General features: G+C 32.9%; 1 protein-coding gene and 2 long non-coding RNA genes across 4 annotated transcripts in view; 2 read left to right on the top strand and 1 right to left on the bottom strand.

The window, feature by feature from the left end:
• LOC114345343 (uncharacterized) overlaps window positions 1-25,706 on the bottom strand; it is a 1,044,574-nt gene that overhangs the window by 961,426 nt on the left and 57,442 nt on the right. The gene's annotated exons all lie outside the window — the stretch shown is intronic.
• Window positions 2,931-3,169, top strand: LOC126888021 (uncharacterized). Its single transcript, XR_007699350.1, has 2 exons — window positions 2,931-3,042; window positions 3,105-3,169. It is a non-coding gene; the product is annotated as an uncharacterized LOC126888021 (long non-coding RNA).
• On the top strand, window positions 6,505-6,955 carry LOC126888022 (uncharacterized). Its single transcript, XR_007699351.1, has 2 exons — window positions 6,505-6,828; window positions 6,891-6,955. It is a non-coding gene; the product is annotated as an uncharacterized LOC126888022 (long non-coding RNA).

Below are 25,706 nucleotides of genomic sequence, written 5' to 3'. Positions count from 1 at the left end.
TTTTCAGCAACCCAACCAAAGTTGACATTGACAGTTGTGACAGTAATTAAATATTTGATAGTGATCATTGTTGATTAGCGTTCGAACAACCGGCCCTAAGTGTAATAACATCTACTGATTCCGCAAGATCAATATTAAAAGAAGTGGGAAAAGCCTGAAAACCACAAAAACTTTTTTACAATATAATAATTTGAGTGTAATAATACCAACTAATTCTGCAAAATCAATGCATGGTATATTTGACTCAAGTTACTGATGTCAGTTCTCTTGTTAAGTACATTAGAGGTTTTTAATATGAAACACATCTCTAAGAACTGTCTTTTCGACAGGTTGCGTTCATTGCAAAGGATCTTGGCTTCATCAAAGTCCACCTTATGTTTTGTATCTATTGCATGTTGGGCTAAGGCACAAGTTGGTTTTTTCAAATTGATATCACTACGGTGTGAAATTAAACGTGATTTTAAAGCTCGCTTTGTCTGCCCTACATAACATGCGTCACATTCAGCACAAGGTATGTGGTAGACCACATTAACCTGTTCCAAAGGGGACAAGGGTGTTTTAGTCTTAGAGAACAAATTTCTGACTGATCTTGCGTTCTTAATTGCAATCTTAACAGGAATATTATTATTTTTATATAGTTTAATAAGTTTATCAGTAACCTGAGGAAAATAAGGAAGTGAAGAAAACTGGGAAACAGGAGTCCCAAGATTAGTAGTAGGCAGAATTGTGATGTTAACAGTATTATTCGATATTGATCTAAGTTGGTCACCATTGGGTATGTCGTTCAGAGAAGAACCGTAACTTTGGGAAAAAAGAAATTTATTGATAAGGGATGAAGGGTAGGAATTATCTACCAATATACTTCTGAGTAACAGAAGGGATTCCCTTCGATTAACCGGATGTGTCAACCTATGTAGCCTGCAGCTTAAAGCTTTAATAAGATTTATTTTATATTTAAAAGGATGACAAGAATGGTAGTTGAGAAACCTATTAGAGGCCATTGGTTTCCTATACCAGCTTGTACAGAGTGTGTTATCTCCACTTCTAGTGACACGCATGTCCAAGAAGGGGATACTCTGGTTGTTGGGGTCCTCGAGGTCCACATGTGAACTCGAGGACCCCAACAACCAGAGTATCCCCTTCTTGGACATGCGTGTCACTAGAAGTGGAGATAACACACTCTGTACAAGCTGGTATAGGAAACCAATGGCCTCTAATAGGTTTCTCAACTACCATTCTTGTCATCCTTTTAAATATAAAATAAATCTTATTAAAGCTTTAAGCTGCAGGCTACATAGGTTGACACATCCGGTTAATCGAAGGGAATCCCTTCTGTTACTCAGAAGTATATTGGTAGATAATTCCTACCCTTCATCCCTTATCAATAAATTTCTTTTTTCCCAAAGTTACGGTTCTTCTCTGAACGACATACCCAATGGTGACCAACTTAGATCAATATCGAATAATACTGTTAACATCACAATTCTGCCTACTACTAATCTTGGGACTCCTGTTTCCCAGTTTTCTTCACTTCCTTATTTTCCTCAGGTTACTGATAAACTTATTAAACTATATAAAAATAATAATATTCCTGTTAAGATTGCAATTAAGAACGCAAGATCAGTCAGAAATTTGTTCTCTAAGACTAAAACACCCTTGTCCCCTTTGGAACAGGTTAATGTGGTCTACCACATACCTTGTGCTGAATGTGACGCATGTTATGTAGGGCAGACAAAGCGAGCTTTAAAATCACGTTTAATTTCACACCGTAGTGATATCAATTTGAAAAAACCAACTTGTGCCTTAGCCCAACATGCAATAGATACAAAACATAAGGTGGACTTTGATGAAGCCAAGATCCTTTGCAATGAACGCAACCTGTCGAAAAGACAGTTCTTAGAGATGTGTTTCATATTAAAAACCTCTAATGTACTTAACAAGAGAACTGACATCAGTAACTTGAGTCAAATATACCATGCATTGATTTTGCAGAATTAGTTGGTATTATTACACTCAAATTATTATATTGTAAAAAAGTTTTTGTGGTTTTCAGGCTTTTCCCACTTCTTTTAATATTGATCTTGCGGAATCAGTAGATGTTATTACACTTAAATTATTTTATTGTAAAAAAGTTTTTGGTGGTTTTTTCAAGCTTTTCCCACTTTTTTTTTTTGATAATAACAGTTACTTAATAGATTGAACAATTTAAAATTTTCCATAGGATAAAACTTTGCATTATTGATATTAATTATAAATTACAATTTGCTAAACTGATTTATAAATTTTCTTAAATTATTGCATATTTTTTCTTGCATTTTGAGCTGCGATATATGGGAGTTATACTATTGTACTATCTTATATATTCGTTAGTAACTGGATGACCAGTACTAACGTAGGCACTTTTCCATATAATTGTGTGAAGTGCCCTCACTTGTTTAAAATAAACTGTGATTCTTGTCTACGAGGTATAAGGTACATCCCTTGATTACTTCTTGATATTACTTTCACTTTTTAAACACTTTTATAACTGTTTTAAATACATCAATTTAAATTTTACCGCGCTGCGCTGCAGTTGTCAGTCACTCTTTGTTATAAAATTTTTTAAAGGTTGCCTGCCTCTTGGCGAGATGTCAGTTTACACCTGATAATTCAAACTCCATTTTCTTTTGTGTGTCCGTTGGGCTAGGATGACCTGCTGGTAACTATTCAACTTTAAATTTTCGAAGTTGCATATTAGCACTATATTCATTTAATGATGTTGCCTAAGGTTAAAATGAAGTATGCTTAAACACTACTAAATTTTTGGAAGTGTGAATCTGGTTTTTTCTTAGTTCATTCTTGACTTTGGAAAAAAGGCAAGCCAGCTTTTTTCCACTTGTTTTTTATATGTGACTGTTACCACATGGTCTTGTCTTTGGCTGTACTAAAGTTTTTAAATATTAACTATACACTTAAATGTTACATACTTATACATTACATTGGTTCATGGATAAGGTTTTTTTTACTATGTACATCTTATCTTTTGCTACATGTCTTTTTAAGGTAACGCTAGTGCTTTTTTACCTCTCTTTTGGATGTTGTTTCTTATAACACTCTTTTTGTAGATGAACTGATGATGTCTACTGAGCAGTAGACGAAACGTCTTCAATAAATAGATGAAGTAGCTGAATTCTTTGTCTCTTTTTTCACCCACTTGACCGATAAAACCCTACACTTACGAGTGCTCCTTTGTTATATTGGAATTGACGGTCGTACTCCTTTATGATGTCTTCTGTTACAGAGGGTTTTTACGCTAATACCAGGCGCATCCATGGGGAACTACCAGTGAAAAAGCTTAAGAGATGGACCAATCTGACCGAAAAACTAGCTACAGCTGAAGCAAGAAGAACTTTCCTTCTAGAGTGCAGGAGAACCAAGAAAATTCCTAGATTTATCACAGACACCACTTCTAACATACTTACTACTACCACAGGAACCCACGATCACACACTCCAACGCAGGAGCCAGGCTCTTAATAGACAGGTGAGGGCACGATTACTTAATTTCCATATATCGAAGGTTCATTCAGATATTAAATTCATTTTTGGTCAAATAAATAATGTCACTGATTTCTTAGATCACACTTTACCTGCATCTTTGTTAGATAGGTTTGAGACCTCTTTACACAAGAAATTTAATTTCGTTTATAATAAAACTATTTTACATCTTCAGAGTAAGCGTGATAAATTGGGTACACCAGACTTCCACAAAATTCCATTTAATCCTAATTGGATAAAGAATCTTTCTAATGTGGATGTTCCTCAAAATATTCTAAAGTTATTATCTTTGGGCCCTAAATTTGGTCTGGAACCTACCTTCAAAGATTATTCAATCAGTAGGACCCTTGCAGATGTGGAAAATATATTGTCTCATGCAGACAATGCTGATCTTCTTTCCCTAAGGTCATCTTCTAACAACATTCTGTTGAATTATACCAACCGCCCTAGGCAATCCATTTCTGAAATTGATAAGATTTATAGGGAAACGGTATCGTTTTTAAAAACCCACCCTAATCTTCTCGTTCTCACCAGTGACAAAGGCAATGCCACTGTTCTTATGGATAAAGATCAATACATCAGCCTCAGTCAATCATTGTTAGATGACGTTAGGTACTACCAACCTCTTACTTCAAACCCCTGTTCAAAATTTTCTAACAAAATTAATAAATTCATTACTCACTTAAAAAATATTAAGATCATAGATCAAACTTTAGCTAAGTCATTACATAATTATGATGGTTATGCTCCAAGATTTTATTGTCTGCCCAAAATTCACAAGCCCACATTGAGCATGAGGCCTATTGTTTCCTCAATTAATTCACCTAATATACATATTGCTAAATTTTTGACTGATATCTTGTCAAAATCTTATAATTACAATAATGATTACAACATTGTTGACTCTTTTCAATTTAGTGAATTTATTAATGACTTGAAGCTACCACATGGTTATATTTTGGTGAGTTTTGATGTAGTTTCACTTTTTACTAACCTTCCCTTGGCTAGTGTCCTTACTTCACTAAGAAATCATTGGAATATTATCCAACCTAATTCTCCAGTTTCCTGGGAAGTGTTTGCAGAATTGCTCCAATTAGTGTTTGACACTAATTTTTTGGTCTTCAACGACAAATTTTATTTACAAATTTTTGGGACACCAATGGGTTCCTCGATTTCACCCATCCTAGTGAATTATGTTTTGGATGATTTAGTTTCTGACCGGCTGGGTTATTTAGATTTTCAAGTTCCTTTTGTTAAACGTTATGTGGACGACCTATTACTAGCCTTACCACCAGACAAGACTCAGGCCACCTTGTCCATCTTCAATGGGTTTGATCCTCACTTGCAGTTCACATGTGAACTCGAGGACCCCAACAACCAGAGTATCCCCTTCTTGGACATGCGTGTCACTAGAAGTGGAGATAACACACTCTGTACAAGCTGGTATAGGAAACCAATGGCCTCTAATAGGTTTCTCAACTACCATTCTTGTCATCCTTTTAAATATAAAATAAATCTTATTAAAGCTTTAAGCTGCAGGCTACATAGGTTGACACATCCGGTTAATCGAAGGGAATCCCTTCTGTTACTCAGAAGTATATTGGTAGATAATTCCTACCCTTCATCCCTTATCAATAAATTTCTTTTTTCCCAAAGTTACGGTTCTTCTCTGAACGACATACCCAATGGTGACCAACTTAGATCAATATCGAATAATACTGTTAACATCACAATTCTGCCTACTACTAATCTTGGGACTCCTGTTTCCCAGTTTTCTTCACTTCCTTATTTTCCTCAGGTTACTGATAAACTTATTAAACTATATAAAAATAATAATATTCCTGTTAAGATTGCAATTAAGAACGCAAGATCAGTCAGAAATTTGTTCTCTAAGACTAAAACACCCTTGTCCCCTTTGGAACAGGTTAATGTGGTCTACCACATACCTTGTGCTGAATGTGACGCATGTTATGTAGGGCAGACAAAGCGAGCTTTAAAATCACGTTTAATTTCACACCGTAGTGATATCAATTTGAAAAAACCAACTTGTGCCTTAGCCCAACATGCAATAGATACAAAACATAAGGTGGACTTTGATGAAGCCAAGATCCTTTGCAATGAACGCAACCTGTCGAAAAGACAGTTCTTAGAGATGTGTTTCATATTAAAAACCTCTAATGTACTTAACAAGAGAACTGACATCAGTAACTTGAGTCAAATATACCATGCATTGATTTTGCAGAATTAGTTGGTATTATTACACTCAAATTATTATATTGTAAAAAAGTTTTTGTGGTTTTCAGGCTTTTCCCACTTCTTTTAATATTGATCTTGCGGAATCAGTAGATGTTATTACACTTAAATTATTTTATTGTAAAAAAGTTTTTGGTGGTTTTTTCAAGCTTTTCCCACTTTTTTTTTTTGATAATAACAGTTACTTAATAGATTGAACAATTTAAAATTTTCCATAGGATAAAACTTTGCATTATTGATATTAATTATAAATTACAATTTGCTAAACTGATTTATAAATTTTCTTAAATTATTGCATATTTTTTCTTGCATTTTGAGCTGCGATATATGGGAGTTATACTATTGTACTATCTTATATATTCGTTAGTAACTGGATGACCAGTACTAACGTAGGCACTTTTCCATATAATTGTGTGAAGTGCCCTCACTTGTTTAAAATAAACTGTGATTCTTGTCTACGAGGTATAAGGTACATCCCTTGATTACTTCTTGATATTACTTTCACTTTTTAAACACTTTTATAACTGTTTTAAATACATCAATTTAAATTTTACCGCGCTGCGCTGCAGTTGTCAGTCACTCTTTGTTATAAAATTTTTTAAAGGTTGCCTGCCTCTTGGCGAGATGTCAGTTTACACCTGATAATTCAAACTCCATTTTCTTTTGTGTGTCCGTTGGGCTAGGATGACCTGCTGGTAACTATTCAACTTTAAATTTTCGAAGTTGCATATTAGCACTATATTCATTTAATGATGTTGCCTAAGGTTAAAATGAAGTATGCTTAAACACTACTAAATTTTTGGAAGTGTGAATCTGGTTTTTTCTTGGTTCATTCTTGACTTTGGAAAAAAGGCAAGCCAGCTTTTTTCCACTTGTTTTTTATATGTGACTGTTACCACATGGTCTTGTCTTTGGCTGTACTAAAGTTTTTAAATATTAACTATACACTTAAATGTTACATACTTATACATTACATTGGTTCATGGATAAGGTTTTTTTTACTATGTACATCTTATCTTTTGCTACATGTCTTTTTAAGGTAACGCTAGTGCTTTTTTACCTCTCTTTTGGATGTTGTTTCTTATAACACTCTTTTTGTAGATGAACTGATGATGTCTACTGAGCAGTAGACGAAACGTCTTCAATAAATAGATGAAGTAGCTGAATTCTTTGTCTCTTTTTTCACCCACTTGACCGATAAAACCCTACACTTACGAGTGCTCCTTTGTTATATATATATATATATATCACGGAGTGATTCTTGAGGATGCAGTCTATTTTTGGCCCACAAGACAAAGAATGTATATATACAGGTTGTCTGCGTAACTGGGAACCATATGGGAAACTTTTTTTATATCAATTTTACGAAAAAAAGTCATTCTTTATAAAGTGCTCTGCATAGTCTAAAACCTAAGATGCAATCATCAGATATCAAATTTTGTCAACAGTATACGAGGTATATCAAAAAATATGAATTTCGCTCAAGAGCAAACTACCTGTATATTTCAAAATATCAAAAAATTTTATTATGAAAAGTTATTTGTAATTAAAAACCATATTCAAATATAAAATAACAGCCTTCTACTTGAAAAAAAAATTCTGAAATTTTCCTAAATTACTGATTCCGAACATCATTTTTATTAATTAGACATGTAATAACTCTTTTATTAATAATTTTAGGAAAAAAGTTATTCTTCATAAAAATCTGCGCATGGTCTAAACCTCAAGATGCAACCATCAGTTATCCAAGTGTGTTAAGTTTATACGAGGTGTGTCAAATAATATGAATTTCTAAATTATTTCTAAATTCATATTATTTGACACACGTCGTATAAAATTAACAAACTTGAATAACTGATGGTTGCATCTTGAGGTTTAGACCATGCACATATTTTTATGAAGAATAACTTTTTTTTTAATTATTAATAAGAGCTATTACATGTCTAACAAATAAAAATGATGTTCGGAATCGGTAATTTAGGAAAATTTCAGAATTTTTTTTTTAAGTAGAAGGCTGTTATTGCATATTTGAATATGGTTTTTAATTACAAATAACTTTTCATAATAAAATTTTTTGATATTTTGAAATATAAAGGTAGTTTGCTCTTGAGCGAAATTCATATTTTTTGACATACCTCGTATACTGTTGACAAAATTTGATATCTGATGATTGCATCTTAGGTTTTAAACTATGCAGAGCACTTTATAAAGAATGACTTTTTTTCGTAAAATTGATATTAAAAAAATCCACAAGGAAGAATTTCCTGTAGCTGGCTGTATACCATTAATTACAAGTAAAATTTAATAAAAAATTTCGGTCTTGGTAAAAGGTATATTATTTTAAAAAAGCCCTATAGGGCTACAAACATCGAACAAAACGTTTTCGCTCTAAAAAGAGCATCATCAGTGTTGCCTAAAATAAGTATAACCATATTAATTATCAAAATGTTAAACTTAAAATGATGACCAAGGTAGAAGCAAAGTTTGGTTATACTTACAAGAACATGGTGAGCCAACCAAAAAATACGAAGGTCAAAGCCTTTCAAAAATTGACTAAAAGTCACATCAAAATGCTAACATAGCAAAGTCCAAAGGATGGAAATAATTCCTAAGGATACGACCCTAGGATAACATATGACTCCCACACGTGGTAAGTGGGTCAAAGGTAACAAATTAGGTCATTATGTTACAAGAGGTGACAGGCAACTAAAATGTGAGATTTCAAAAGCTAATCTGTCTGATGTCAAGACAACAATTGTCAATGGAACTTGAAGTATCATGAAAAGTTGGTTACACAGCTACTAAATTTATAGTTGTTTATAGTACAAGCAATGATAACAGCTAACGTCAATGTGTTGGAATCACTTTTGACTTTTATAGACGTCAATTACAGTCATATAAAAAACAGCTCCTGAAAATTACTATTTAAATAGTGAAATAATATATTTTGGGCTTGTAAAACTCGATATATTACATCCTTAATAGTTTTTTATTCCCCGTGACCAAGAAAAACCTAGAAGTTAATTGTATTTGAATTTATTTTACCCCATTTGGGGTTTCCGTTTGGAGACGTCAATAATTGGAAGTGACAAAGTGTTCAGTTATTAAAAACTTTAAAATTTAATATGGACTATGCAGGGAGACCTCCAGATAAACCTCCAGATATTAACAGGATGGATCAAGATGATAATATAGAGAAAAGTAACATCAATATAAATAACACATGGGACGGTAAATCAAAAAATAAAGGAGAAACTGTAAGTAATAAATCTGATATTTCTACAGACAATATAAGAGAACATTTTCTATATCAGAGCAGTGACGTAGGACCTTTCCATATATATATAGAAAATAATACTCCAAACTTTAAAGGTCAGATTAATGCTATCAAAATTGGCGACATTATACTCTCTAATTTTTCGAATTTAGATAACAAAATTACTAGTATTGATTCAATAGGCAAGAATAGAATTAGAATTAAATTTAAAGATTATCAATCAGCCAATTTTTTAATCAATCAAAAAACTTGCTCATTGTTTACAAACAACAATTTAGATGTTTACGTTCCGAAGTTTATACTCCATAGACAGGGTATAATTAGGGACATAGATATAGAATTTTCAGAAGAATATATCAAAAATAAAATTAAACAATACGATATGCACTGTAAGTTCGAAGTAGTTTCGGTTAGAAGAATAAATAGAAAGGTAGAGAAACATATCGAAGATAAAACAATAATAGACAAAGTTCCAACAAAATCATGTATTGTTAATTTTAAAGCACAAACTCTTCCTAAATATATCACAATTAATAAAGTGATCAAAGACGTTGAACCCTATGTTCAAAAAGTTCTATTATGTTTCTCTTGTCTTCGTTTTGGACACCTTGGATTTAATTGTAAAGCACGTCCCAGGTGCAACAAATGTCATGATTTCCATAATACAAAAGATTGTACAATAAATGAATATACTCCAACTTGTTTCAGCTGTCAAGGTAATCATTTGACTACACACCTAAGTTCATGTCCTGAATTTTCTAGACAGAAACAAATTAAGAATACGATGTCATCATTAAATCTAAATTTCTTTGATGCATGTAAACAAATTCCGAAAGTTTCATATGCCAATATTGCTGCCAGAAATAGTAGTTCTTCCTTGCCAACCAATTCTAATCAGAATGAGCAATCTTATCAAGTAATTCCAAATCAATCAGCTTCATCCGCAAAAAAATTCTCCTCACAAATGTTCCTCAGCAGTAATAACCCAGAAAAAATAAATTTTAAGCGACACCGGCCAAGTTCTCCCAATACTTTGGAATCAGCTAGAAAAGAAATACTTTCTCAAGAAAATATTCCTAGACAAAAAGGTGGTATTTATAATACGTCTAAATATACAGAGCATACACATACAACAAACTTGAAAACACAAGGAGTACCATCACACTTAAATAATGTAATTTTAGAATTGGTTCTTAATATAATTAGTTCATTAAAACTCACTGAAAATTTAGACAAATCAAAAACAGAGATTATACAACAAATTAATAGATACTTAAGTACGGCAGCAATCTCACAAGAAGACTTACTATCTCAAACATCATGTCAGACACAACTAACCCTTTAAACTTTTTACAATGGAACTGTCGCTCAGCAGTTTCTAATAAACCAAATTTAGAAGCCTTACTTATTCAAAAAAATGTATATGTGGCCATGTTATCAGAAACATGGTTTAAACCAGAAAAATTTTATAACTTCTCAGGATATAATTGCTTTAGGTCTGATCGCCCTGATGGGTACGGAGGCACAGCAATTTTAATTAAAAATAAAATAATTACAGAAGGGATAAATTTATTGGATAATTATAATTTTACTTATACTTGCATGGCTGTTAAAATTTCGTGTATCAAGAAACCAATACATATAATATCCGTATATAAAGAACCAGGTATTAGAGTAACGGTTGACGAATGGGTCAATTTTTTTCAAAACATTCCTTCTCCATTCATCATTGGAGGGGACTTCAACGCTCACAACATGGCATGGGGTTGCGAAAATAATGATACTCACGGTAAAGTTTTATTAGAGGCGATAGAACAATGTAATCTATTATACTTAAATGATGGTTCTCCAACTCTTGCACTAACTTCCAGCCCATCAGCAATCGATATAACAATATGTACCCAGGACATTTTATCTAAATTAACTTGGTCTGTTATTCAAGATCCACATGGTTCTGATCATCTACCCTTGATCATAGCCTTGGAAAACTCGGAACAAGCAATACAACCTGGTGACAATACACACAAAAGATGGAATTTACATAAAGCAGATTGGAATTTGTATTCATCGAACTTTTATTCGGGAAAACAACCACAAACTTATGAAGAATTAGTTACCGAAATAAACCGATGCGCAACCATTTCAATTCCAAAATCATACAACAATAACAAATATCCTACAAACAAGATACCAAAACCATGGTGGGATAATAACTGCGAATCAGCTGCAAATAACCGCAAAACAGCATATAGACATTATAAAACAAATCCTAATCTTCACAATCTAATTGAATACAAAAAATTAGATGCCTTAGCAAAGAAAACTTTTAAAATTAGAAAAAAACAAACTTGGATAAATTACTGCGAAAGCTTAAACTCCAACACTCCAATCAGCGACGTCTGGAAGAAAGTAAATCGCTACAAAAACCGAAAGCAGTCCAATCAACTTCCGATAAACACCGAAGCTGCATGGATAGAAGAGTTCCATTTCAAGATTTCACCTCCTTGGGTTCCAAGTCAGATAAATGAAGCTACAGTTACCGTACCCAGAGAAATCTTCAATCTAGAGAAACCATTTGAATTATGGGAATTAAATCATGGACTCAAGCAAAATAATAGTTCATCTCCAGGGATGGACTGTATATCATATTCTATGCTATATTTTCTACCTACAGAATATAAACTATTATTACTACAAATTTTTAACACTATATGGCAAAACAAAAATTTAATTCCCAAAGCATGGAAGGACTATATTGTATTACCTATAAAAAAGCCAGGAAAGCCAGATAACAAAGTTGAATCTTACAGACCTATATCTTTAAGTTCCTGTGTACTAAAAACTCTAGAGAGATTAATCAAAAATCGGCTTGAATACTGGCTTGAGTCCGAAGATATCCTTCCCAAATCTCAGTACGGCTTCCGAAAATCCAGGTCTACACAAGATGCTCTCACTTCCCTAGTCTCTTCTTTACAGGTCAATTTTACAAATCAGGCGTCGACAGCTGCAGCATTTATAGATGTAACTTCAGCGTTTGATAACATAAATTTAGATATTCTTTATAAAAAATTAGTAGATCTTGGAATGCCACTTAAAATTTCAAATTTCATTGTATCCTTGTACAAGAATAGATGGACTTACTTAAAAATAAACGAGAACCTTTTACCACCAAGGTTAACGAGTATAGGTATACCACAGGGTAGCATTTTAAGTCCACTTCTCTTTTCATTGTACAATATAGATTTAGAACATATAGTACCTCCACACTCTAATTTTACAATTTGCAGATGATGTTGTGTTGTACACCTCCCATTCTTCCCTAGACATTTGTAGACGTCAACTTGAATTTACATTAGATTGTGTAAAAAATGATTACCATTCTCTAGGCTTATCCATATCAACCACAAAGACTGAAATTTGTTTTTTCTCCAAAAAACGCCAAATTCCTCAAGGCACCTTCAAATTAGGTAGAAGAGAATTTCCGATAAAAAATTGTGTTAAATATCTTGGGACGTATTTGGATCGTAAATTGTTATGGAAGGATCAAATTCATTCTATTATAAAGAAATCAGAAAATTCTATGAATATCCTTAGAGCTTTTTGTAGAACCGGTTGGGGAGCTGACCCGAATATTGCATTGCTATTCTATCGCTCAATGATTCGACCAATTTTCGACTATAGTTGTCATTTATATGGGTCTGCGTCAACAGGATATCTTAATAAAGTTGAAATCCAAAGGAATAAATGTTTGAGACTCTGTCTCGGTTACTTAAAATCTACTCCTATTACTATTATTGAGATTGAAGCTAAGGAACCACCACTTACTCTACGTAGACAGTTTTGTACAGATAAGTTTGTAGCTAGAGCTATCTCAAAAAACGTCAGCTGCTTAAGGACTATTCGTAACTTGAATATATTAGATTTAAGCCATAAATATTGGTGTACTAAAAAAACCCCCATATACGTTGAAAGCTACAGGAAGTTGACAATGAATGAAAACCAAATGTACAAAAATAAAATACCTTTAATTTACACTAAACCTCCTGAAACTCTCTTTTCCAAGGTAATACAAACAAACTACATGGATTCAAACCTTCCAGGCAATATTATCAACAAAATAATTAAAGACAGGTGGCCTATGTTTCAATATATTTTTACTGACGGCTCCAAAATTCAAAATAAAACCGGATGTGCAATATATCACTGGAATTCTGAATACAAAGAATCATGCCGATTGCCTAATGAAGCTTCAATATATACTGCTGAATTATCAGCTTTATTACTTGCGTTAAAATATATAGCCTCTGTTGGTATGGACAATTATATCATTTTCACCGATTGTAGAAGTATTGTGGACAAACTCACTTCTATCCAATCGACAAAAAATCTAAACCACATTGAGATAGAAATTAAGAGTCTATATTATGATTTTACTTCCTCGGGCAGTTCAATTATTATTTGTTGGGTGAAAGGACATTCTGGAATATTAGGAAATGAAGAAGTCGACAAATTAGCTAAATCTGCAGCTTTAACCAAACAAAACATAAGCAACATACTTCTACCAGTAACCGATATAGATAATATCAGTAATAACCATTGCAAACAAAATTGGCAACGTGTATATAACCAAAGTACAACGGGAATAAATTTTAGAAATTGCCAGCCACTAATTCCCAATGAGAGATGGTTTAAACAAGAATCAAATAGGCTATTTATAAAAACAATAAACAGAATGAGGTCAAATCACGCACTAACCCCAGCATACAAACACAGCATAGGTATCAGTGATAACCCATATTGCGCCTGTGGTGGAATGGGAGATCTACAGCACCTCATATTGGAGTGTGGACTGTACAGACAAAATATTAAAGTAATGTATGAAAAGTTAATTGATCTAAATTGTCCTTTACCTGTCAATTTAAACGAAATTCTTTTTCCAAAAAATAAGCAGACGTTACAATGTCTCTACGAATATGTAACGTCCTGTAAATTTAAATTTTAAATAGGCTTAGATAATAAAATTATAAAATTGTAAAAATATCACACAAAATTGAAAAATGTATCCATTAAGATAGTAGGTATAACACTCTGTAAATTTAGATAATAAGTAGGCTTAGATATTAACTTAAAATTGTTATTGTAATACCATACAAAAAAACAAAAAACACAAATAGTCTGGCTAATTGGCTCTGTCAAAGCCATTAATAAAAAAAAAAAAAAAATGTGTTGGAATTATAAAAATAAAGAGTTAGTGAGAATAGATTATCTAGATGCAAAATAGAAGGGGGAATTTGAATACCCACGATCATCAATGAAGTGTAAGTAAATTGATGAAGAAAGGTAGGCAAAACAACATACAGAGAATGTAATTTATGGTTTGTGTTTTGACATTAGATAATTTATATTTGTGAACCAACACAAATGACGGCTGAGAGACTGGCTGAAAAATTAGAGACAAAATAGGGGTCGTGATATCAAATGCTGAAAAAGTTGTAAATGCAAAATCTTATTTATCAATTAATAAAATACAGATGGGTTCATCAACACAAATTTACAAGACTGAAAAGGTTGTATTAAAAGCTTAGTCCAAATTTCTTTATTATGTCCTTTTATGTTAAATAACATCTAGGGCAAAGAAAAATGAATAACTTGGATAAAAGTGTCTAAGCTACAACTAAAGTGGAGTCAGATGAAGATAAGTGTTGAGTAAGATTATTGAGTATATGAGAAAATTAAAAATTGTGTTTATTTAATTAAATTAGTAGATAAAACAGAATAAAAAGGTGGATAGATAGATGAGTTTGTGGTATAAAAAGTAAATTTGACATCACTATTGAGACTAATGAACATTATTGAGAGACTGGGGACTCCAGAGACCAGGCAACCAAACAAACCAGATGATGAATGAAAGGTTGGCTGAATGGAATAACTACTAGGTGTGTGAAACTTGAAAGATTTATTGTAAAGTATTATTGGTTGATTTAGTTTAGAATGAAATAGTTATGATTGGACACTAAACGAAAAACGGTTTGAAAAAGATGATGTGGAGAGAATGGGATAGATATTGAATAGATATAGTTGTGTACAAGTTGTGACAAATGGATGTTGTAGATATAGTTGAAATTGTTTGTTTGGGAGAAGAAAATTTTTTTTTGAAGAAAGGATTAGATGATTATCGAAAATTGAGTGAACATGTGGATGTGAATAAGAAGAGAAAAGAAAGGAATATAAACAATATTAGTAGATGAGAATAATTAGGAGAAATAAAGATAATATAAGAAAGAGATTTATAATGTAATTTATGAGAAGAGTTGACGATGTAACGGTTGAAAGTCACGATTGAAAGACACATGGCGATTAACACAATTTGGACTTCTCTGTTTCCCTTTGACTATTTCAAGGTCCTCGTAGAGGTCCAATCTCAGAAAGATTTTATCGGGAATGTTATGTATTAGGGAAACGTTATCAGGGATATTGAGAGTATGGTTGTTTTGTTTTAGATGTTGAGAGAAGGTTGATGTATTCTCTCTTTTAATATGTTCAAGTGAACTGGAGGCAAGTGACCTACAAGTTCTCCCTATATATGTGGCATCACAATCAGAGCATTGCAATTTATAGACACCGCTACGATTCATGTAGTTAATAGGGTCTTTGGAGTTGGAAAGGCACTGTCCTAAATTACTTGATACCTTAAATGAAATTTGAATGTTATCAACTGATCTTTTAATAATATCTCTAATACCTCCAGACAAACGTTCATGATGATATGGTAAGGAAGTGTAGATGGGTTTGGTGGTCAAATTTAGTAGCTGTGTAACCAACTTTTCATGATACTTCAAGTTCCATTAACAATTGTCTTGACATCAGAGAGATTCGCTTTTGAAATCTCACATCTTAGTTGCCTGTCACCTCTTGTAACATAATGACCTAATTTGTTACCTTTGACCCACTTACTACGTGTGGGAGTCATATGTTATCCTAGGGCCGTATCCTTAGGAATTATTTCCATCCTTTGGAATTTGCTATGTTAGCATTTTGATGTGACTTTTAGTCCATTTTTGAAAGGCTTTGACCTTCGTATTTTTTGGTTGGCTCACCATGTTCTTGTAAGTATAACCAAACTTAGCTTCTACCTTGGTCATAATTTTAAGTTTAACATTTTGATAATTAATATGGTTATACTTATTTTGGGCAACACTGATGATGCTCTTTTTTAAAATAATATACCTTTTACCAAGACCAAAATTTTTTATTAAATTTTACTTGATATTAAAAAAGTTTTCCATATGGTTCCAAGTTACGCAGACACCCTGTATATATATACAGGGTGTAACAAAAATACAGGTCATAAATTAAATCGCATATTTTGTGTCCAAAAATAATTCGATTAAACCCAATTTACCTTAGTACAAATATGCACACAAAAAAAGTTACAGCCCTTTGAAGTTACAAAACTAAAATCGATTTTTTCCGATATATCGAAAACTATTAGAGATTTTTTAATGAAAATAGGCATGTTGCATTCTTATGACAGAAACATCTTAAAAACAAATTATAGTAAAATTTGTGCACCCCATAAAAATTTTAGGGGGGGTTTGTTCCCTTAAACCCCCCCAAACTTTTATGTACGTCCCAGTTAAATTATTATTGTGGTACCGTTAGTTAAACACAATGTTTTTAAAACTTTTTTGTCTCTTAGTATTTTTTCGATTAATAGGTTTAAATCGAGATGCGGCTTCTTTTTTAATATGTTTACTTAAAAATTGTATGGGGGTTTTGTGCCTTTAAACCCCCAAATGTTGGTGTACGTTCCAATTAAACTATTATTGCGGTACCATTAGTTAAACACGGTGTTTTTAAAACTTTTTTGCCTCTTAGTATTTTTCCGATCAGGCACCTTTTAGCGAGATGTGGCTTCTTTTTTATTATGGTTCAAAATATACCCCAAACTGTAATTTATAAATCAATTTTCATTATTATTACTAGGTCTCATAACCGTACTTAACAATATACAAATATGTGGTGGATTTCACAAATATTCAAAATATCTCGATAAAAACTAGCTTTTCGAAAAAGTACTAAGAGGCAAAAAAGTTTTAAAAACATTGTGTTTAACTAATGGTGCTACAATGATAATTTAATTGGAACGTACACAAAAGTTTGGGGGGGTTTGAGGGAACAAAACCCCCAAAAAATTTTTATGGGGTGCACAAATTTCACTATAATTTTTTTCTAAGATGTTCCTGCCATAAGAATGCCACATGTCCATTTCCATTAAAAACTCTCTAATAGTTTTCGATATATCGAAAAAAATCGATTTTCATTTTGTAACTTCAAATTACTGTAACTTTTTTTGTGTGCATATTTGTACTAAGGTAAGTTAGGTTCAATCGAACTATTTTTGGTCCCAGAATATGTGATTTAATTTATGACCTGTATTTTTGTTACACCGTGTATATATATACGAATTTCACTATTTTTGGGTATAGAAGTCAAACTGGGGCCTTAAAGTACACTATTATCCAATATTCAAGCTTTCGGAAATGTTTATTTCCTTTCTCAAGAATTTCTACAATGCAATAAGATAAAATTTAGAAAATATGTATGAAAGAATAAAAAATATTAATGAGTAACTTACCAGAATTTAGATTATAAAAGAATGTTGATTATTTAATTTTATTATTATTTATTATTATTGAAATTCGTATTTCCTAATAAGTCAATTAAGATACTATTTGTATATATATATATATATATATATATATATATATATATATATATATATATATATATATATATATATATATATATATATATATTACTTATTTCCTGACCGTGAATTTTTAAATAGTTTTTAATTCCTGGGTTTGCGGTCTGTTATAAATAAAACACTTGATTTTGCTTAGAGGTTTCGGCTATTTGCCATTTTCAATAAGCACTTTTAATTAAAGATTACACTGTTAACACACATATTTTATATACATTACACGTAATATTTTAAAAAATTTAAAAAATGCACATCGCGTTTCTCTAAGATGTTATGAGAGAATGCCAGGCATGGGCATATGGTAAAAGCACTTCAGAACGGTTTTGGGCGGTGGTCGTAAAACCAAAACGATTATACACAGGAGATCAAATTACATAATATACGAAAGAAATAAATTTGGAAATAAATCTAATGTTTAACGTTCAATAATAGGAGAAAGATATTTTGCAATTATGATCTCAGTATGTAGCTCGAAATATGTATACTGAGATGTGTATTTTTTTTGTGTTTTATAAGGAACAGATGCTTGAACGCTATAACAAGGATTTACTTAATAAGAGCAAAGTATTTGAGATGGGGAAATATAGAAGATTTTGAAAAGATTCTGAAACAAATCACGTTTTGTAACCGAAACTGAAATAAAGAAAAATGAGATATTAAATACAATTAAATTAAGAAATTTATATTATTTGGAATCATGTTATGAGAAATGATATATATGTTTATGTAGATCATTATATAGGAAAAGATACTGGGCAGAAGAAGCTTAGGACGTTGGCATATATCCTGGCTAACAAAATTTATATAACGGTACAAATCAGAGGTAGCACTTAAAGAAAAAAATAAGAAATGCCGTATTTAAAGTGTTTACCAATGGTGTGTTTACAACCACACTTAATTTATCAAATTGTGATATATATTGGAGAGCTCTTTAATATCAGTTTTATTATTGATATAATGTTGGTCTTTCTTTATATGAATCATCTCCAATATACATCTTTTGTTATAATTTTGCTCTTTTTCCAGAATCTGTACATTTTCAAAGTCAAAACTATGTTTATTTTCTACAGAATATTTGGCTAAGGCTGTGGTGTTTATTTTGTTGGTTTGTACACTATGTTTGTGTGCAACAATCCTTCTATGTAGATATTGATGTGTTTGCCCAATGTATGTTGAATTGCAGTCTTTACAATTTATTTTATACACAACATCCGACTGCTGATCTTTAGTAACTTTGGGTTTAAATTTTGAGAATTATTTTCCGGATGTTTTAGATTAATTATGTCCAACATTAATATCATATCTTGCCAACATTTTCGAGATTTGTTCGGAGAATCCACTAATGTATGGTAGGGATATGTAGTGTTTATTTGGATTTGTGATATTACTATTATTATTGTTAGGTATGGTTTGAGTTTGTTTTAGATTGGCATTGGAGTTACTGGAGTTAGATTGATTTTTGATAATGTGAATTCTTTTTTGAATTAGACGGTTGTAAAATTCTGGTGGATAATTATTTTTTTCTCAAATGTCTGTAACTTATCTCAGATTTTCGGAGTACATGTACATATATACATTCTACAAACAAATTTTTGGCACCCTCATGGGTATCTAGCATATCATGCATATTATGTAATTATGTATTGGATGATTTAGTAAGGGAGTCTTTGAATAAGTTGCCTTTTATATTCAATTTATTAAACGCTTTGTAGATGACTTAATACTTACTTTACGTGCAGATAAAATAAATGAACCTTTACAAACTTTTAACAACTATAATAAACATCTAAAATTCACATATGAAGAAGAAATAGATAATAACATCCCATATCTCGACATGAGAATCAAACGAAATCCGCAAAATGTGTTCAGCACTGAACGGTACAGAAAACCTATAAGTAGTAAAAGATTTATTAACTATCATTCACAGCATCCACGTCATATAAAAAAAAATTTAAACAAACTAAAAGGGGAGCTGTTAGTTTTTAAACATTTTGTCGTCAGATTTCGTCAGTTTCATGTTTACTTGAAAATATTGGGTAATAAACTTTTTAGTTTATAATATTAACTAACACCGCCTTAAAAAATAAGCCATAAAAAAGTTTTGTGGAAAATTTCAAGTCAAAACATGCAAAAGGGAAAAAGTTATATGACTTTATAGACGAGTGGCACTCCCCCAAAAATCGCCCATTTCTCGAGATACTGACCACGATGTGGTGAACGGCTAATGTTAATCATATTTTATATTTTTGCTGATGCTGAAAACGAAAATGAGTTTTATTTTGAATTTTTAGAGGAGGAACATTATCAAAATTGCAATTTTACTTTTAAAATAAAAACAAATAAAACCACGTTTTTTATAAAATTAAAAGTTGCACCATTTTTTTCCATAAAAAATGTTGTTCTTTGTACCCCATGTTTAACATAAACTTGACTAAAAAGTTACATTTCAAATTTTGTTACTTAACTTTTGCGATTAAACTTTGCAATTCAGGAATCTTCACCTTTAACTTAAAAAATTCATAACTTTTAATATAATAAAATTGAAAGATTGAAACAGGTAAAATTTTACTCAAAAAGGTGAGAAATATGTACTATAAAACTTTCAGAAAAAGATATTGAAATGGAACAGAGTTGTAGCCAGTAATTTCATTTTTTTTTTCATTTTTAGGGTAAAATTGCGATTTTGACAATGTTTCCCCACATAAAACTCAAAATAAAGCTTATTGTCGATTTCAGCACCATCAAAAACATAAGATATGACCAACGTTTTTTAGGGGGAGTGTCACTGGTATATAAAGTCACATAATTTTTCATATATGTAGCATATTTCGACTTAAAATTATCCAGAAAACTTCTCCATGATTTATGCTTTAATGCTGTGTTGGTTAAAATTACCTATAAACTAAAAAGTTTGTCACCAAACTTTTTTAAGTAAACAGGAAACTAATGATATCTGACGACACAATCTTTAAAATCAACTATTTTCAATGGGAAATAAGCCACAATTTTTTATAATTAAAATAATAAAATAATTTTTTTGATAAAATTGTGGCTTATTTCCCATTAAAAATAGTTGATTATAAAAATGCCACAAGGAAATAGCTTCAGAACAACAATCTTTAAAAATTAACAACTCCTCTTTTAATTTATTTAGGCATCTCGGACAAATCTCATTGTTATCTAAATACTTCAGAAATAATACAGAAAAATTTTCAGAAGAAAATATTTACAGCGACCAAAGATACATACAGCGAGTTAAAGTTGAAAAATCATCAAAATTGATTTTTCGCATTTTTGCAATCGCATATTTGATTTTTGAATATGTTCCACAAATTCTAGATAAAAATAAATTTCATATTTGGATTGAGCGACCTTGAAAACATAAAGAATGACCAAAATTTGACATTCACCTATCATGGTCGCTTTTTCGATTTTTAAGCCTTAAATTAGGGGTGTGCCGCTCGCCTATACTAGTTCGATATTTTTATATGTAACTACCCTTAAAAACTACCCCTCACACAGTTATTAAAAAATTGCCGAGATTAGGAAATCATTTTATTTTCGATCCTAAATAGAATAATATTATTTAAATATAAACAACCTGATACATACAAGTTTTTAATTTGCTTCAACCCCTAAAAACTACCCCTTATCATAAAAATTGGGGAAAAAATCTTTTTGAAATCTTGAAATGATGGAATTCGTTAAGAAAATGAAAATGAATTGTTGCTTATCGTATAAGCAACAATTTATATTTATATTTATAAAATTTGTATCCCATAAAAATATACGTTTGAGGAAAATTAAACTTCTTAAACTTTATATTTTGATGATAATGAAAATTACTTTTTTTCAACACTAAATTAAGTATAAAATTAATATGATTTTTAAAGTATATATCAACAAGAATAAAAAACCGCTAAACGCCGTAAAAATGAGTGGCGCATACAATATTCCAGCTACAAAAGATTTCATATGAAAATTACATGGCGCGAAAATGTATTTTCATTTTGATGCAAAACAAAATTCTAGTTTTATTTTAAAAGATTTTTCCATAATATTTGCTAAATTTGAAGTAAACTCGCCACAAAAGAGTGAATTTGATACAGTTTGAATTTTGAAACTCTTTTGTGGCGCGTTTACTTCAAATTTAGCAAATATTATGGAAAAATATTTTAAAATAAAACTAGAATTTTGTTTGCATCAAAATGAAAATACATTTTCGCGCCACGTAATTTTCATATCAGATCTTTTGTAGCTGGAATATTGTATGCGCCACTCATTTTTACGGCGTTTAGCGGTTTTTTATTCTTGTATGAGGAGTTTTTCAAGTTATATACAAATTAAATGTATGAAGTTGAATGCAATTTTTCTCGATTACACGTTAAGCTTTATAAATGGTCAGCTTTGTCGCATTATCTCCCAAATGTCCATCGAATGTACACTAGATTTTTTTTTCTAGTCGAAATATATTGAATAAAAATATTGGGATGGCCGGTAAATGAACTCGGATTGCCCGTTGCAGATCAAATTTAGCGTCGTAACCACTACAACCACACTAAAAAACCATTTCGGGAATAATCGTTAATTAGATTATACATTTGTAGCTTAATAACTTCTAAACGGCTTAACCGATTTTGATCACTAAACATGAGTTTGAAACGTATTGACAAGTAGTACTTGATGCATCTGAGGTCAAGTATGAAAACTAAAGCTGTTACAGAAATTATTGAGCTTGAAAAACCGTTTTTCCTCATAGGAAATAGATTTGATCATATTTATGAAGCGTATAACTTAAAATTTCGAATTCTCCTGGATATAATGTAAACCACGTTAGATTCGCCTAGAGTCCTTCTATAAACGCTCAGTTATTGGCGCAATTCGTAGGTTGAAATTTTGAGTAATTGTCGAAAAACCAAAATTTTCAAAGTTTAGTTTTTCAATTTTTTGGCTATACTGAGCCGTGTGTATGTCTGAGCTTGATCGGTTAGGCACCATTTGAAAGCTTAACTCAACCTTATTGATGTGGTATATTTTCGATTTTCCTGTCTCTTCTTGAACCTAAGATATATACGCCCAAAAAATTGACCATTTTGTATCTTTCTAGCCCTATAGCTTACGGCTTACGGGTAGTCAGAAGTCAAAAATTACACCGGTTCTGAATCGGACATCACACCCTCTTGAAACACAGAAAAAAATTCAGATCGGTGTAACTTTTCCACATACATACATACATACATACATACATACATACATACATATCCACAAACATTTTCCCCTTTTTAATTCTGAGCTCGGTAACTTTTGAACGGTATAACTGATTTTCAAAATTAAACATGCGTTGGAAAGGTAATGATCTGTGCTATGAGAAACCGCAAAGGTCTAACTTAAGTTTTTGAAATTTTTGGGAGTTTTGGGGACGAGAACGAAAAACAGAACCTAAATGGGAAGGGCCGTCAAATCCACAGCCTTGGACCAAAATGGAGAAGTAATATATGGATGGACGAGTCTTTTCCTAAACTTTAAGATGGGATTTGCTCAATTTTCAATTCATTCAGGTTTAGAAAATCTAAAATTTCGTGTATATACATATATTGTCGCAAGACAAACAGACCCTAAATAGGAATAGACGTAAAATCCACACCCTATGACCAAAATGAAATGTTCACATATGGATGGGCGAGTCTTTTCCTAAACTTTAATTTTTTAATTCAGTCAGATTTAGAAAATCGAAAATTTCGTGTATATATAGTGTCGCATGTAGAGGGGTTGTGCGCCACTAACGAGAATTGCCGTTTTCTGGGGTCGCCTTGGTCGCATTCTCTCCCAAATGATCTAGCACTTACGACACCAGTGATAAGACAATCTCTCTCTGGGGCTGTATTTTTACCTCGACGGCGGTGGGAGGGCCGAGTAACGGGTCGTGGTTCCTAAAATTGTGAGGGGAGCACGACCGGTGAAACCAAGAACAGTCCCAGCGTCCAGCGACTGTGCACCGGGTGGGCGCCGGACACCGCCGCTGGACGCTAAAAGGCGTCGCAACTGAGGCGAGCAGTTGCGACGCCTTCGCCTTTAGCAGTTCTATTTCACCCTCGAACTTCCCTACGACTACTCTAATCCCTCAATTTAATCTCGCCCACCTCAGCATTGTGGCCGGAGGTCGATAGGGGGCCCAGAGCACTGTGCGGGGGCTCCGCCGTCGAACTCCGATTACAAGTTTTTGTTCCAAAACTTTTTCGATATACCCAATGCGAGTAGCCGCCATGTCTTACCCCACCAATGTACCTTTCCCACCACACATCCATTCCAAATCCCGCGTAACAGGGGAGGCAGCAGTTACGCGGAAACTCCAGGTAGCCTGTGAATACAGACTGCCACTGCGTCCGGAGGCAATCGTGATAAAAAGCCTAGAGGAGTAAACCTCAATAAAAAAATCCCCATTTTCACGGTGGAAGGCATCGTGCCAAAGATATGAGAGATGCGAGAGTTAGAGCATCATAAACGATCCCTTCGGGATACCTGGCGACCTCCCGAAGTAATACAGCCTTAACGCGGTAAGGGCGCACTGCTGCGTCGGACGAATAGCACGTCCCGACTCGTGGGAATTCATATGAATCCAAATCAAACAAAGAAAGCAAATAGAGAAGACGAAGACGACCAAACGCAAAATAACAAGGAAAACGCTACAGGTAAAAATGTGAATAGGGAAGAACAGCCGCTAGACGGCAAAGAAGACGAAGAAGAGCAGAGAAAATTCGAATTGGAACTATTAGATTGGCATATTCATTAGATTGGCACATTTATGTTTACATATCTCCCAACATCCCTATGTTGAGATACAAAGCCATTGTAGATGAAATAATGAACGCCGCCACGAATGAAAAAGAAATTCTGATCGCCGGGGACATAAATGCGAAATCCAGGTTATGGGGTTCTCGCATAAATGACAAAAAGGGGGACCTGTGGAATGAATGGATACCCCAGGCTGGCCTCCAAGTATTAAACAATAATAAACCAACCTTCGTGAGGGGGGCCAGCCAAACACACATTGATGTCACGTTCGCGATTGAGGGGTTATCCAGAAGAGTACATGAGTGGGATGTCCTCGACGATCAATTATTCACCTACCACCGTTACATAAAATATGAAATAAAGACAAAAGGGGGAGTAAGGCGGTCGATAGGTCACACGGAAATCTATTTCAATAAAACCACGTACCTATCGGAGGTCAGAAAGATCAATGAGGAAGAGATTTCTGACCTTGGCCAATTGAGAGGAGCACTAGAAAACGCTGCAAAGTTGGCCACCGTGAAGAGAAAGGAAAATAAAAAATCCCCCTACTGGTGGACGGACGAGATAGAAGGTCTACGGGAGAGATGCCTCAGAGCTCGTAGGAATTACACGAGAAGCCAGAACAACCTCGAGCTGAACGAAATATACAAAGATCTAAAGAGAACCCTAAATAAAAAAATAAGACAGGAAAAAAAAGAGAAGTGGCAGACCCTGATAAAAGCATTGGAAGACGATATATGGGGCGACGCATATAAAATTACCATGAAGACGTTGAAGATCATGGCCCCATATAAACTTGACGAGGACCAGCGGATGGAATCAGCTGAACTCTTCTTCCCCACCAAGCAAACCCAGAATTTTGTAAAAATCTTTCCAACAATGGTAGAGGAGTTTACAGAAGAGGAAATACGAACCGCTGGTCAGGAAATGAAAACGGGGAAAGCTCCCTGCCCCGACGGGCTGCCACCAGAGGCAATTAAGATAGTAGCAACTGAGAAACCAGGCTTGATCAGAAGAATATATAACGACCTACTGCAGAAACAAGAGTTCCCCAGGGACTTGAAGGAGGCGAACCTAG

This window comes from Diabrotica virgifera, chromosome 7 (genome assembly GCF_917563875.1).
Source record: "Diabrotica virgifera virgifera chromosome 7, PGI_DIABVI_V3a".
Taxonomy (NCBI): Eukaryota; Metazoa; Arthropoda; class Insecta; order Coleoptera; family Chrysomelidae; genus Diabrotica; species Diabrotica virgifera.
Note: the sequence above shows the minus strand (reverse complement) of the source record. Positions and strands in the feature narration are given on the sequence as shown.